We start from the raw sequence: 17,697 nt of genomic DNA on the forward strand, positions 1-17,697 counted from the left end.
CCAAGTGGCCATAATAATAATAATAATTAAAAATATATTTTCTGTTGAGATTAGAGTGATCAGACCGAGATTTCCACCTCTCCACAGTTTAATGAAGGTTTGCGGTGAGTTCAGCACAATGTTCTCCTTGAGCACAAACCTGTGAGTCATGGGATTAATACAGTCTCAGTAATAATCCCCACCCCCCCCCCCCCCTTCTCAGAAAACCATGTTGTGTGGATAAGCAGCCATTCAGCTGAAGAATAATTTAGAAAATCCATCCGTTGAGCTTATGTCAGGAGGAGGAGATACGTCTTCTCCTTTGGTGTCAATATTTTTTTTACTCCGCAGCATTATCATCAAAGTAAATAGATAAAATGTTGAATCTGTATTAGAATGACCATGTTAAATGTGAAGGAACTGATTTAATTTGTTTCTGTATAAGTGTGAAAGGCACACATGGACATTTTAACCCAGAGACTTTCAAAATCAAAATCTAGCTTTTTCATAACAGATCATACACTGCACAGCAGCACAATAAAATCCTACTAAGCTACAAACTGCTACAAAATAAATACAACACATAAAGCCAAAGCTGTCGTTTATGTGCCTTCTGAGGTACCATCCGGTCTTTGTGAGTCTGTCTGTTTCTGTTATGCTGCACAACCTCAGGATGCTCTTTAAAACAAAACTTTTCCCATGTGAAAGTCCATATGCTCGAACTTGCAGGTATGTGTAAAGTTCAACTGGTGTCACTTAAACAAAAACTACAGTAACAGTAAACCGTGCACAGAAAAAAGATGCACAAATAACATGAGCTGTGACAAAGGGAATACAACACATTGTTTATCAACACGGACATGGTTCATTACATCAGGTTTTTCCTGCTGGTTCATCAAATTGCATAAATGATGTCATCTGACGCAGTTTCAATCCTGTTAAATCTCCAGTGACATGACGAGCATACACATGTTCAATGTTGTTCAATTGGCCTTGACTTAAGGCTGCTTCACACTTGAGGATAATCGGCCCGATTTACCCCGTCCAACAATTATGTCAACCTCAGTGCTAATTATCTGCCCAAATAATCCTGGAATGTGGGGAGTTTACAAAATAATCTCACTGCTACCAATCTAGAAGCGTAAATATTGAACAAGCTCGACTCCCGACTGAAGGCACTACAGTTGCTGCATTGTTTCTACGGTTGTAACTGTGTTGCTCATGATGCGAAATTTGCAAAAGGTGCATGCATTGACTTTTTATGTAATCTTATATCTAATCGCTTGCAATGTGACCACACCATAACGTTTGGCATAAAAGTGAATACATTTAACTGGCAAAATGTTGAATTGTCTTATGGAAGACTTTTCTGGGGGCTACAGTAGATATAGCTGAAGCAATATAAACTCACACTACTGAGCTGATCAATCCTTCTCATCGTGGAGGTAAAATAATATCTCTAATAAATCCTCTCACAGGTTTATAAGAGTCCAATCATTCACCTAAAATTCAAAAACTTAAAAGTAAAACCTGTGCTTTCTTCTCAAAGGTAGAAGATTTAGGGTTATTATTTTCTAATAATTCAAGAAAAAAACTGATGTGCAATGTCCTCACAACCCTTGGAAACAGAATAATCTGATTTATGAAGAGCCACCACTTTGTTCTATTCACTGATCGTCACAGTGAACAAACGCAGCAGTATTTCCTCTTTGACTCACGCCAGCTCCTCTGTCTATGACTTTAATCACCAGCAGCATTTTCCTCCAGGCGGTGGCCTATTGGAGACGTTTCACAGCGCTGCGACTTTCCTGCTGACCGCGATTGGATAAAGCTGTGGAGGGCCCGGGCCTGAGGAAATCATTAAACCTGCTCTTCTCTAAATGCTTATATGCCATTAGGCTTTGCCAGAAAGAAAAAGCTGGAGAGTTGGTCAGGCGCAGGACTGTGGAAAGGTGAAATGTACGCATCGTTTACGTGCACAGCTACGGCTCATAACAGCTGATGTTTACTCAGGTAATGTACATATCAGCTAACTCACTGGGTATCGTTTGACTTTTAGCCAAAGCCGAAAGTAGAAATGATTTCCCCTCTCCATCGATCTGTCCCCTGCTGTGGAGCCCATCAGTAAGGAACCACCCATCAGGTCTCCATCTGGCCCAGTGGCCTTTTGATGTGGGTCGATCACCCTGACACCTGCCACTCCGCAGCTGCAGGGGAGAAGCTGGGCTGGTGTGGAGATATCTCTGAACCAAAACACTCACAAGAATTCATTGGTTATGTATTTTGATTCATAACCTTGGCATTTGTACCTTTTAAATATGGTTTCTTATGCATATTAGTGTCCTAATCCTAATCTAAGAATGAGAAACTAACTTGTACCTCAGAGAGAGCTGGCTCAATGCAATATGAGAGGAGAAAGCTCTTACAGTTGAACCTACAAAGTTCTTAACTCTTTCTTGGCTTCCGCCTTAGAGGCTGCCAGCTTCTACTGTTTTACTCTTTGTCTTTATCATCCAATGTTTACTTGCTGAACGCAGCAGCTCGGAAGTTAAAAAGAAAAAAACGATGGTGAAGAGAAGGGCTGCAAAGCTCACTAAATCTCAACACCCTTTCAAATGAAAGTAAGGAGACCAATCTTTCCTACTGACACTTTTACGAGTTTATACTGAAGGCAAATTTATAGTTTCCGCATCCACCAGTTTGCTATGGTCCTTGTTTGACTGTACTAGTTGAGTGTACATGCATCAGATACAACTTTTCCCCCTACCAGAGTGGAATATGGTATCAGGTATGCATGTGGCAGACGCAGATTCTTATCTTAGCATGAATGGAACCAGGGCACGGATACGTGATTGAAACAAGTACTGAGCTCTCAGTGGACATTGAACGTGGAAAGTAAGGTCAAGCCTTAAGCCACGGCTCTGCACATAAACATTAACAACTGCATCTTCTCCATCCCATTTGTCTTTATGTGTATATGTGGAAGAATAACATCCACCCACGCAGACCACATCCACATGCATACACACACAGACACACAAACACAAACACAAATGTACTCTACACACAGTAGGAAATGTATTTAGAATGAATATAAACATAAAACTCATTATCGTGTAAACTGGGACTCACTGGGATGTACCTGCAGACATTATTCTTTAATGCACAAGTTTGTATTGAGTTTTTGTGCGGCAAACAAAAACACCTGATCTCAGCCACAGAGAGCAACAGAATCCTCTGTGTTGTTGGGAATGCGTCTGACTGGAGAATCTCCCGCTGCCTTCTGCATGTGTGACGGGCAAACTCCCCATGACCTCCAATGTTATCTTTCCCTCTTGTCAGTCAGCTGTCAGGTCAGTACAATGATCGCTGAGTGACCCTTGTCCGCCTGCACCACATCAACTCTGGACACTCATCTCCCTTCAAACCGTCCAATCCGAGGCCTTCATGAGACGTTCCAACTTTGTGCTCCATTTTCATCAGCAGCACCGCAGTGTGTAGACCAGCGTCTCCTTCATATCCAAAGCGCCTAATTCATAGAAGCCCTTCCATGGTGTCTCCAATGTCTATTCACTAGAAATCACAATAAGTATAATTTCACTCATTTACTAATTTAGCCATTCCCTAAGTCTCTCCTGATTGAAATGCTGACTTGAACATACATGTGTGTGCATGAGAAGGTGGGAAATAACTCCTTAAGTTTCTAGATTTTAGAAACTGTGGTTACAGCTGAACTACACACATTCCTACATATAGTTTATAGACCTGAACCTTCCTCCACAGCCTCTTCACCCACCTGTCACTCAAGTCAACCTCAATTCCAACTCTCCACTCTGCCACGTACCTCTCTCCTCCAAGTCTCCTCTCCCGCCTGCTTTGGGGCCATCTCATTGGCCCCATGGACAGATACTGTAAAGTCTGCGCCACCCCCTCTCCCTTTACAGTTTACAGATTTATCAAATCTCTCATCAGGCGTTACAGAAATATTTCAAATGCAGATTGAGACGATGGAAGGGGAATGATGGACAACCCCAAATCCTTATTTTTGTTTGATATTTACAAGAATTAATTTGTCCTCGTCATGCGTAATTTATTCGGTAACCTTGACTTTCTAAACGTGCTGTTCAGATCGCAGAAGAGTTTCTCTGCTCTGTCTCAGCTAAGGGCTGAAGCTCTGTCTGTTCAGCCTGCCTGCCTCCACCACATTATATTTTTCACAGCTCAAAAGGGCCACTTTTGCACATGAAACATTTTCTAGAAGTAAGTTTTCGTCCTGTAGCGTAAATCATTATCGACCAGGTTAGGGGCTTCCCCCCCCAATGGTAGCAATCACAGTACAAGCGAATCCATGAAGTCTCCTGCTGTGTCAGCCACATTAAAACCACACTAACAAATGTTTTATTGCTGCTTTCTTGATTCCCAAACTGCAAATCTGACAAATGGATGGTGCTCACTTTGCATTTGCACCGATGTTCTGACAAGTCAAAATGCAGCTGTTTCTGACTGAAGGAAAATAATGGTGCATTAAAAGATAAGTTTATGGTGATTATTGATTTACAGGAGTTCCTGTGTTCCTGCCAGCTGGGACTCTTAGGCAGATTTGTTCAAATGTTTTTTGACAGTCACCACCGGCTCACCAAAAGCTGTTTTTCTCCCACTTTCCATTTATTTTTTATATATTTCACACATGGTCTTTCTTTTTTTTTTACTAAAGTTGAAGTTTTGTTTGAATGCCAAATAACGAAAGATTCAAGTTGTGAAGTGTTTCGAAGGGTGTGCACCAAAAACCACGTTGCTCCTCTGGAGGCTGAAATTCTCACAAGAACTGGACTAGAAATATGGTCCAGGCTGCTGATATTGGACCTGTTGTTTATCATAGTGCTGCTGGGATTCTGTCAGTTTGGTTCGTTAGATATTGAAACAACCTATATAGTTTTACTGTTGCATAAGAAATTGATTATGAGCATAATTCAGATACAATTTGTTATTAAACATAATGTAAGAATAATTCAGCACACAAATGGAACAGTATGGATCCCAGCCTCTGTGATACTCACAAGTTTTACATATTCTCCATTAGACACGGTGGTCCAGTGGTTAACACTAGCAAGAAGGTTCCTGGGTCAAATCCCTGCAGGGCCTTTCTGCATGGAGTTTGTTTAGGTTTTCTCTGAATACTCTGGCTTCCTCCCAAAGTCCTAAAACATGTAGATTGGGGTTGGGTCATAAGCGTGAATATCAGTGTCTCTATTTGAGTGTCCAGGGTGTGCCCTTGCATCTCCTACACTGTGCTTGTGGAGCTGCATGTTCTGCACTGTAGTGGTACTTAGTTTGAGCTCTGAGAGTGTGGAACAGTGTGTGCTGCCGGGGGCTACCAGATGGAGAGGGTGCTGCACCGGTCTGCTTGCTGATGGGCACAGAGGAGCCAGAAGACAGTGGCAGCTGCTATACTGAGGTGGCTCTTCTCACAAAGCGTCCTTCGGCATACATTTGACTTTAGGCCTTGATTACGCTACTGCGGATATCTTTTTGTTTTTGTTCCAGATGAGCCCTTCAAAATCAAAAAGCATGCTGGGCGATGAAGCCAATGACCCATCAAATACCAGAGAAGAACATAGGGAGCTTATTCTACTGTCAAACACATGGATGTAATTAGAGCACGGCCACACATACATGAGTGAATATCGCGGATTCAAAGTTAACCAAAGATCGGAACGCCACAGGAATTGAATGTTAACCTCCTTGATCTCACAGATTGGAGGTGGTAGAGAGGTGAAGATTCGCCCCTGATACAATCGCTTACGTGTGACCAGGCCCTCATATGTTCTAATAATAAGTCTAAGGTAAACCAATATATAGTTGCGGTTGTTCCTGGCGCATGCTCATTACACCAAACAACAGTGGTCATGTGCAAAGTAAGATGTGATTTCATTTCCCAAATGTACACACAGATACACAGAAACAGGAGTTTTTGATCATCTACACTTAAAAACACAGTTTGAGTAAAGTTTGTTTAGTGAAATATCTGCATTAGTGTGGACTGCAACCTTGCTCCACTGGTTGGTTATATTTCAAAGAGATGAATTGTGTATGGATTTTAGGTGAATTGCGCACATCTGTAAAGTCTGGGACAAGGATGTGATATTCAGCGAAACAAAAAGCCTGATTTCCCTTAGTGATGGATCACACAGCCACGTTAAAGTGTTAATATTCAGCGCACAAAGCCTGTGTCTCCTTATATCACACAGTGTCCTCATCTACTTGTACTCTCTGCAATTTGCTAAACTGCCCTCTTACCTCCTCCAGTATAGAACCGGGGGGTTCTCCCCTCCCGCTGCTGGATTAGATTTAGCTTGGAATGTCGCTCCCTCTCATAAATCATTGGCTTTATTATTTATCCAGCCTCAATATAAGCCCTCTAAATGGAAATGCACCGCCATCGTCGCAGGGGCTTACTTTACGAGATAACCTTATAAATCAAGTTTGTTTTAAAAACTGAGCGTCATAACTTGGCAGGGAGTTCTGTGGCATTTGGATGATCAGAATCAGAAACATGCACACACGCACACACGCACACACACACACACACACACACACACACACAGATGCGAGGAGGCAGGTAGTTTCCCAGATCTAGCCTGACTGGCTTCCCTCTGGCATCTGTCCACTCAAAAGTGAATTATCCACTGGGAGCATCATCAGTGAGACAACACATGGCTACAGGGAAACTCTTATGAGTCTGAGAATGTCCCAGTTCTCAGACTCGTAAGAGTTCCTCTCTCCTGTGTGTAGGAGAGAGGAAGAACAGGAGGGACTATATTATAGCCACAATCTGGTATGAGGAGGGGCAGGTTGAGTGGTGGGATGAGGGTTATATAAATGATAAATAAGCTTGATTGCAATGTAGAAAGTGTGCTGTAACCAATACTCTTCAAGGTCACTTCTCAGTGATTTATTCTCATCATATATCCTAGCTAATCACTGTTTCTTAGTAACTCATCATCATCATCATCATCATCATCAGTAAATTACTTTTTTTTTCTTCTATGTAATAAAGATCATTAACCATCCTGCACATAGAAAAAACTCTTCTGCGATCAGGGGGCACAGTCTGTTCTGATTTTGAATGAATGGGACTTTCCCAGTTGACACGGAGCACAGAAAGAGCTGCCTGCGCTAAGAAACTTCCATTTAGCATTTGCAGAATGAGAGACTGCAAACTGTGGCGCCACGGCCATCAGAGCCCAAAGGAACCAATCAGTTAAAAATGAGAGCTCAATACCGCGCTGGCATATAAGAAAAGACCTCTCAAAAGGATCACTGCTTGATCCTTTATCCCAGAGCTGAATGTTTAAGTGGTCAGATCGCTGCGACCGCTGAGTCCCCTCCTCCAAGTGTACCCGATGTGGAACAAAAGAGCCACTTTCATTAGAGTCTCTTTATTAGTACAAAGGGCCGATGATGGTGGTTTTACCTTGTTTCCCTGCTGCCTCTCCTTTCTCTGCCCTCCATCCTGGAGTTTATTAGGCGCCTGGTGGTGATGAAGTGACCAATCCGGGCTCAGACGAGGCCGGATGCCGCCAGAGTGGCTGACACTTTCTGTATGTAGCTAAGGTCGATTAGGCCGGTGTGGAGGTTTATCTCTGAGGACCAGCAGGGAAAGACGTGCTTCATTAGGGCGATGGAAGCAGATGGCGTCGGTGTCCAGAGAGCGATGGGGACGGCAGGTCAGGGGGTGTGGAGGTGACCATCAAGAGCAACGCTCTGTTTAGTCAGAGAAACTTTGTGAGGGAAGATGCCACAGAGTTCAGAGCAAGCTTTTGTTTCTCGAGCTGACTTCAGACATGAACTCCCGAGCATGTTGGCACAATAAGGCTGGTCTTTGTCCAGAGTTTGCAATGAACAACAAAAAGGAGGATATTCTTCGCACGGACGTGTTTTTCCAACAAAACAGGAATCTCCAGGACGTGACTTACTAATTCTGCTGGGACGTTGATTCTGGGCTTTTGTTTATCACACATTGGCAACTGCAGCAGCTCTTGACGTTGGTGTCTTCTAAATGGCACCCTAATTCGATTTGCTTATGTTTTTGTTGAATATTTTTTGTCTGTCGTGTGTTAGAAACGTTTTCAACACACCCACTCACTTAGACATTAGGAGAATCTCCTTCTGTATTCTCACTCGGATATGATCCGGAGATGTTACAAAGAAACTCAAGAGGATGTCCCGAGCCTCTGACTCGGACATTTGCGTTGTCACATACAACCCAATAGTATAATGTCAGGAGATTATCTAGAGTGTTCAGTGCATGTCTGAAAAGCAGCTCCACTTTAACAAAATCATGATGCGATAAGAACTTTTGATTTCTGAAATTATCCTGATGGATGGATCTGAGGCGAGGATGAATCAGTGGAGATCAAACCTCAAGTCGCCACAAAATAATGCGGCTTGGATACGGCTGTCAGAAGAGAGAAGCAGACATCAGAAGAAAAGCCCTTTGTTTTGACCGACACCCTCATTAAAGTCGCTGAGTCACTCAGCCACATGACACGGGCGTCCTATTGAAGTTTGGCTTTCTGCTGCTCCCCTGTGCTTTAAAAGCAACAAAGGAGCATTTGAACAGGACAACAATCTGATGCTGTGCGTTCTTTATTCCTGCTCCATGGACAACATCGCTCTTCTCGGACGCGGCCTCCACTTGCTCCAATTACAGCATCCGCTCGCTTTTGGCATAAGAGCCTCAGCAACAGGAGGTCACGCGGGGATAACCTCACTCCAGTGCCAAATTCCACTTTGCAATTGTGTTCCTCATCATTCACACAGCAGCCCCGAGTGCACCACGGTATATTTTACCAGTGACATTGACAGGTTGACAGCCTGGCACGCTGCCCCAGCAATGTGCCTCTTAGTCCTCCTGAGTGGGTCGAAATGACTGAAGGATTGATTGCCTTCTTGATGGATGTCCTGTCCGCACTGTACTTGGTTTATGAGTCATATAAGACAGAGATGTGCTTCTGATGGTTAAAGACAGCTCTTGTTATTCATCACCTGCTAATGACTACTTTATTGAGCTCGGACACATTAAATAAGAGGCACTTCATCTTCACTGCGATCACCCTGACCAAACTGAGGTACTTCACTTTTCTTAATTGCTTCAGCGTTTCCCATGTTATTTGCATATTTACCTAATGGAAGAGGTTGTGCAGAGAGGTGTATTTATGGCACCCACAGGGTTTAAGTATATTACTTCTTTAAGTATAAAGTTTAAGGGCCCAGTGCAGAGCTGGGACTCCAAACAGCGAGGAACCCGAAAGGCACATTTGCCTTCGCATTCCTGCACAAAGATAACTGGTGACATTTGTTCGTCCCGTCTGTCTCCTGCGGAGGTTTTGGTCCATGTGACGTGAAGAGGACGTGCTCACCACGGCGGCTGTGCTGGGCCTAAGTATCCCAGCCTGTGTTATACAGCTCAGCCTGTGAATAATCATGAGTGTTGCAGGTTTGTCCTTTTTCCTCTGCTTTATGTATTCAGTTTAACAAATGAGTTTATGTAATTAAAGTAAATGTGTTTACAAGGTGGGAAAGAGACACATTTATAATATATGCACACGTGCACATGTTCATATAAATACGAGTTTATATATCTCAAATACACGCTTGGCTGCATGTGTGCATACATCTATACATGTGCTGTACAACTATTAATATGCTTTTCAAATAGGAGTCTAGACATGAGATTACTGTTAAAATGTTTTTCTCCTTATTGTCCTTTGAAATACATATTTAATATTGTTTTATAAAAGAACTAGAATAACCACCCTGCAGATCTATACCTCCGCCAACCGGGAGTATTTTTCTCAAGACTCATATGAGGTTGCTGTAACCTTTAACCTATGACTGACAGTGTGTTCTGTGAGGTCACAGTTAACAAAACCTTGATCAAAATCTAATAACTAACCAACCAAATGTTTCTACCAGAAAATCCCTTTAAGGCTTTCACACACATAAAATGCCTTCAGCCACTGTCTGTCATCAGCATGGAGACAATCCTTTTCCTCTTTACTCTTTCATACAAAGAGGATATTTATGATATAACAATAAACGTATCTTGCAAACCTTGACAGACAACACCACAAACATCACAGTGCTCCGCTGTGCACATCTGGCAAATAATGTGACATGTATTCTGATATGGAAATAGCTCCAGTGTGAAGATGCATCTCTTCTCATGCTCTACTAATTGAATTGAGCTGAAAATCCATTTATGTTTGTATGTCAGTCCCTTCAGGGTTGATAAAACTTCGCCGGTGGCAGCTCTGAAGAAACAGGCCCGGTATGGTTGCAAAGCTGAAACTTAAAGGAATTGACGGAAGGCTTAATTTGACTCAACACGGGAAACCTCACCCGGCCCGGACACGGAAAGGATTGACAGATTGATAGCTCTTTCTCGTTTGCAGCTGAGCCACGTGTGTATGTCTCACACACACGTGGCTCAGCTGCACAGCGTGAAACTCACTTCCACTGACCTGGTGACTCGGGTTCATCTCACACATCCTCCTCTTTCCCTTCTTTTTGTTCATCCCTCGCACTCTGCCTGCTGCCATCAGTATGTGTCACCTCAAGAACAATTCTCATCCGCCCATTTTTCATTGTCGCCCACCGTCTGTTATCATCCATCATTGTCTGAGCACCTTCGTCTCCCTATAAAAGCGCTGCTCTCCTCCTTTCTTTCCACAAATTGAAATCTGTGTTCCTTCTCCATCTTCCACTGAAACTCCTTCACTCGTCTGATCTGTGGCCAAGCAAAGAAAAACTATGAATGCATTAATTCCTTCTGCCTTCTGCATTGCACCCCCCGCTACACTCTAAATATAAAGAGGATTTATTGATGGTATGTGTGTGTGTCCAAACATCAGAGAGGTGAGGCTGGAGCCATGCTCTGTGGCTGTATCAGCTTGCAGCAGGCAGGTCTTTGTCAGCCCTCTGCTGAATTATGTAAAATAGCCGGGGACGTAGCGAGGAAGACAGAAAAGGATGGAGAGAGTGAAAGTGTTTTCAAATGTGGCCTCTATACCATAATGTGAATGAATGGCTTATTTGTTTATTTAACAGCAGATGTTTATCATTGAATCAAAAGAGTTCAATTTAAAATGGTGATGGTGAAAATGGGAAAAAGTGGAATAATCATAAAATAAGTGGGACAGGATGTTAATGGGAAGACACAAATACAGATGTGATGATGAAAATAAAAATCTGTGTCTGCAGTTGACTGATCAGCCCCGGAATGGTTCCCTGCTAATTAACATTAAATGTGAGACTTTAATGCATAATCGCATTAGTCATCTTGATGAATGGCATCATCCTCTTTGCTGACCATAGAAGTTTGTGACAGAAATTATGGTCAGATCATTTTCATGCTCTCTCACGGTTCTTTTCCTCTTATGAGCAGAGCAGCAGGGAGTTCATGTCTCAATTCTTTCGGTTTCCGACTGAGCGTCATGCCTGGAATCCTGATGTTTCACATGGACCAAAGACTGTATCACTTCACTTCCCAGCAAGAATTTAATGTGGCCAATCAGGTGGTTGTATATCAAACTTCTGAAAGGTAAAAAATGGCCTTTCAGTCACTTCGACAATGGTTTGATTGTTGATACCAGATGAGTTGGTTTGCGTAGAGCCCTCAAATACTCTCAAATAATCAGTACCTACTAATACATGCCATGCTACCTTGCAACAGGTTTTTGTGTAGCCATTATACATTTCTTCTTCTATTCCTTCTCTCCCATGTGTGGCTATATGTTTCTGTCTGAACCTGTCTGAGCCCAAAAATATATTTTTTAAATGTATTTGAACCTGTTGGGTCTTGACAGGTTCAGGTTGGGTATCCACACTCTAATCTGTAGTCCATTTCCATTTGACAGCAGGATGCTGAACCAGTTACCGTACTCCCACTACCCAGCAGTGAAGCCAACATATAGAGTCAGTCTAAGCTGTAAATCATGACGTTTTCTATTTATAGCATCAAATAACTAAGGATACCAGAAGAATGAACACAAACAAACATCAGTGTGATAATTAAGAACTACCTAAAGTGAAAGAAACCAGCTTTGAGAAAAAAAATTGTTGATGAAAGTTTGACTTTTTAGTTTGGTCCATGTCCCAGTCGCTAACATGGTTGAGGCAGGGTTGCTGATCTATACTGCAGCCAGCTACCAGGGAGCAATTTAGATGTTTTGGTTTCACTTTTGTCGAGCAGTCATGGTTGTTCGTCTTTATATACAATGTATGGGGTACACAGGAAATACTTCTTAAAAGTATCAGTTCTTTGTATGTTTATGGGATTTTGATTCTATAACAAAAATATAGAATAAACCAATATAACCCTGTTTTCCCATTATTTTGTCCACGAAAGCTACAACTTTTCAGCTTTCCACTATATTCTACAGGTTAGCTGAATTTCAAAAATCTTTTCCTCCGAAATCAGACTAAAATTGACAAAATACTTCTTTATCAGTCGCTTTACTACTACTACTAGTATAACTGCACAATTGTGACCAACTCCAGTTCAATGAAGGAAGGACAACAGGGTGATAAAGAGTGTGGGCGTGTGAAAGTGACCTGTTACATCAGAGGATGGACGGAGGAGGCGTACGGAGAGAAAGAACCTGTCGATTAGAGGCCAGCGTTCAACTCACACCTTGAAGTGAGCATTGGTGCTTTGCCCGCCACGGCTCCCCGATGGGCTAGCTCTCTCGAATACCCAGACGCTTCTCTTCCTCTACTACTATACACAGATGGAAAAACACTTGTTTGCTGGAGTCGTCGTCGTCAGGCACAAGGTTCATTTCTGACTGGTGCCTCAGCTCAGCTGTTTGCTCGAATTCACACAAGCTCAGCATTCTGATGTTTAAGTCATTGGCACAAATATGATTTTTTTTCCTCATGTCTCTATAAACAGGGAAGATACCACACAGGATTGGATTTTGCCATGGTCAGACAGGCATGAAAAAGTCAGTGTGAAAGCCAGGTTCCTTGATGACTTCAGTGTCAGACAAACACAGAGAACGTTTGATACAAGCACAAACACACGTCTTTGTCTGTGTCCCCTGTGTCTCTGTCTCCCTCTTCATCTGCCTCTCCATCTGCATCCGTTTCTGCATCTGTGTCTGTGACTGAGTGACCAAGTCCCTGTCCCCTGTGTCCCTGTGTCCCTGTCCCTGTCCCTGTATCCCCCCTCCACCCTGGCTTGGACTGCCACACACCCTCCTCCAACCGCTGAACATTTGAACATTTGCACTACACTGTTCCTTTTTTTACTACTGTATTATCCCGCCTATAGTCGATTCATATTTATATATTTTTATATATTTATCTTGCTCATAGTTCTTATATCATACAATAACTGTTAATACTGTACTATTCCACATATATTTCTTACTGCTCATAGTTCTCATATCATACATATCTGTTAATACTGTACTATTCCACATATATTTCTTACTGCTCATAGTTCTCATATCATACATATCTGTTAATACTGTACTATTCCATATATATTTCTTACTGCTCATAGTTCTTATATCATACATATCTGTTAATACTGTACTATTCCATATATATTTCTTACTGTACATATCTATTTATTTACATTCCACTTTAAATACGCACAATACTCTGCACTTTACTGCCTTTTTTTGCACTTCTGGTTAGATGCTAAACTGCATTTCGTTGTATTTGTACTTGTACTGTGCAATGACAATAAAGTTGAATTTAATCTAATCTAATCTAATCTATCCGTATCATTGTCTGAGCCTGCCTCTGTTAAAATCTGCACCTGCCTCTGCATCAGTGTCTTTGTCTGTATCTGACTGTATCTACATCTGTGTCAGTGTCTGCGCCTGCATCTGTATCTACATTTGCGTCTGAGTCCAGTTCTGCATCTTTGTCTGTCTCTACGTCTGTGTTTGTTTCAATGTCTGCATCTGCATCTGTGTCCACATCTGTGTTAGTGTCTACATCTGCATCTGTTTAAACATCTGCATCTGGGACAGTGTCTGCATTTGTGAGAATCCACAGTCCCTCACCGTGAAGGAAATCTCTGCTCTGTGATGAGCCCCAGTGTTTAGTGCTCCATTAAATTGAGACAGGCACAGTGTGACAGGTGAAGAAGAAGATGGGGAGGCTGCTGCCACAGTGAGGTGGAATGTGTGGGGATCTGCTCTGTGTAGATGCACTCAATTTACTGACCTGCCACAGCCGCAATGCACAGAGAAATAGCAAACAGATAGTTAGAAGCTGCTCCTCCAGCTTCTTCTCTGTGTGGAGTGAATTTGTATTGGCCCTGTGTGTGTGTGTGTGTGTGTGTGTGCGTGTGCGTCCGTGCGTGCATGCGTGCGTGTGTGTGTGGGTCATGTAAAAAAAATCTGTCTTTTTCACTAAAGTATGGCACGATCAATGTTTGTCATCTAGGTGTGTGTGTGTGTGTGTGTGTGCGTGTCTGTCTGTCTGTCTGTGTCTGTCTGTCTGTCTCTATCTGTCTGGGGGAATATGTGTGTGTTGAAAACAGATAACACACTGCCTGAGGCAGCAGTAGCAGATAACTGGACAACATAATTATAACATCTGTATATCAGTATGTATGTCAGTATAAATGGATGTGGGTGTGTCCGATTGAGTGGGTGTGTGTATGTGTGAGTTATTATGAGGCTAAACAATACAACTGCTCAGTGTTAGCTTGAAAAAGAAGATGAGATGAAGTGTAAAGACCACCAGAGTGAGAAGGGCGGCCAGCAGGTCATAGCTGAGCAGCATCCTTGCAGCGTCTCACAACTGTAAGACGCGCACAGACACAAAAACACATACTCATAACACACACACGTTTGACTTTTTGAGAGCTGCACCCCAGCAGGAAGACGAGGCAGGGTGTGAGAGGAGCACTATAGAGTACAGCAGCTGATGCACTGTTTCAGGCAAATGAGCCCTGTGGTGTTTCCGTAATTGTGTTACTCAAGCTTGTGAGTCTGCCCACACAAGTAGCGTAACTGCCTACAGTGCTGCACAGAGTTTGATTTTATTCTCCCCTGTTATGATTTGCTTTTATTCTTCCCGTGTGAGACCCCTGCAACACACATGATAAGCTCAACTGAAGGCTGGTCATTTTACTGAAACGCAAATGTCGGACGTCTTTCGAAAATGTATCTGACATCCTAAGGTACAGGAGCCTGCGTTGCTGCACCACCACACTCGGAAATAGTTTCATACACCAAGCTGTCAGGAAGCTAAATTCTCTCCCCTCACTCCCCCCAGCCATATCCTCTAGTCTGACTGGAGGCTGAAATCCCCCCCCCCAAAAAAAAAAAACACTCAGGAGTCTGCAAAAAACTGTCTCTTGTACTTCTTGTACTCTTTGCACTTTTATCACTTAATCACTACGTTTAAACGTTAGAGAACCTTATGCTGCTGTACTAAAAAATCTGTATGTTTACTTCTGCAACAAACTGTCTCTTGTACTGTTTGCACTTTATCACTTAATTACTACGTTTACATTTTTAGAGAACCTTATGCTGCAGTACTAAAAAATTCTGTATGTTTACTTAGTATTAGGAAATGTCTTATGTGTTATCTGTTGTGCCTGTGCACTTTACATGTTTCACTGTGGGAGAGTGGGAAACGTCGTATCGATTCCTTGTATGTTCTGAACATGTTAAGGAATTGACAATAAAGCTACTTTATCTTTATCTTTATCTTTATCTTCCAGTAAAATATACGGAAAATGTCCGAGTGACACCAAAGTACAACATCTTCAGTTAGTTTTTGAAAAATGTACATCTAACAAAGACATCCTTACCTTATTTAAAACTCTTTCATCCATGATGCTGAATAAAAAAGCTCCCACACATGAACTGTCTCCAGGTTTAGTGCTGTGATCAAGTGTTAAATCTGCCTTGCTTGTTCTACATTTTGTGTTAGCAAAGAGAACAACAATGAATTCACTAACAGGGCAACAGGGCACATTTTGTAATTCTTTCCCATGTTTCTTGGCCTGTATGTCGACGAGTTGTGTTTGTGTGTGTGTGTGTGACATCACTGGTCATGACAGCTGGAGGATACAATGACCTCCCTCCTGTCACAAACCACTGACACGCTTGTCAAATGTGTACATTCATTAGGTCTTCCTTGTCCGCACACACACAGACAAATATACACCCATAAAATGGCACTTGAAGATAAAAGGACAGACTCGTCCACCCAGTTCCTCTTGCCGTGTTCATCAATGCCGTCACCGCCGACTCGTCACCACTTCTCTTGCTTTTATGAATATTCATCACAAAGAAGAAGATGATGTCAGCCTCTTTTTTTCTGCAGTCGTTTTGCTGAGTGCTTTCTTTGACCGCCGGAACTTCAATGACATTGTAGATCAAAAGTCGTTGTGGCAGAAACCTGCATAGGGGATTTCTCAAGTCAATCTCTGCCGTCTCATCTCAGATGATCTGTGCACACTTTGAGCTCTTAGAAGTGCTGGATCTCGATGGCGGGTTTGATGAACACTTTTGCAAATGCCAATTCTGGTTTGGATGGTAGATCATCAGCAGTGCTGGGCGAAAGCAGAGCATCACTGGGCCAACAGAGGAGCACTGAAAGTGAGAGGTTTCACTTATTGGGCCATGAATCAGAGTGTTCAGTTGCTCACACTCCCACAGAGAATTACCTGAGCCGGCGTTTCATTTCTTCTGCTCTTTTAATTTTAATTCAAAGGAACTTCTGTCACTGTTATTTGAGATCACTATAAAGTTCCACTCCTTAGAGCTGAGGAGGGAAAAAAAGAATTTAAAGATTAAAGGTGGGGAAAACAATCTCTCCGTGTTAGGACAGAACTTTCACTCATCTGAAAAATCAATAAAAAAGTTCATAGCGCATCGACCCTTTCACGGACAACACATTAAGCGAAATGGTTTACTTTCGTCCTCTCTCCAATGCACGACAAGCAGGTCTGTTCCGTCCTCGAAAAAATTGAACATCAAGTCCTCCTCATTAAAGTGAAGATTACAGTCTTGATGAATAGCTGCTGCAGTAAAACGATCTTCCAATGAGAAATAAATAAAAAAGAAAAGAACAGCTATGAAATTGGGCTCTGTGATGCAAAACGTTGCCAATTAAATTGACTTCTCCACTCTGGGAAGAAATGCTCCCTCTCCGCTGTAACTGTTCCACCAAATCATTTAGGTCGAGGAGAACCTGGGAGCAGGAGGCTGTGACACTCGTTTTCACACAAACAGCCTCTACTATAGTTGTATCATCTGCTCGTAGGGTTAGTTATAGGGCAGAAATGCTGGCCGTGATGGCAAATCCAATGGCTGTCCCATTCACGGGCTGATTCACTGTGGTCGTTATCGGGTTGGATGGCGTGATTTCCTCAATGAACAGGCTGCGCAGTCCTAACCGGCTCTAAATCTTGCTGGCCCGTATGTAGGCAAACATATTAAATATTGCAAGATGATATCAGAAAGTAAGGGAAGAAAAGAAGAAGAGATGAATGCAGTGGCAAAATAAAAAATGATGATAAATAAAAGAGGGCAGACGATACTAAACCCAAATAAAAGTCAGAGAGATAAGATGTTCTTGTGGTCAGTGGGAGAAACTGAATGTCATGAATGAGCCTGTAAATCCTCAGAGTCAGTTAAACACAGACGATGTGGGGGTTGAGACGGAGATGGGAGG

This window comes from Pleuronectes platessa, chromosome 11 (assembly GCF_947347685.1).
Source record: "Pleuronectes platessa chromosome 11, fPlePla1.1, whole genome shotgun sequence".
Classification (NCBI taxonomy): Eukaryota; Metazoa; Chordata; class Actinopteri; order Pleuronectiformes; family Pleuronectidae; genus Pleuronectes; species Pleuronectes platessa.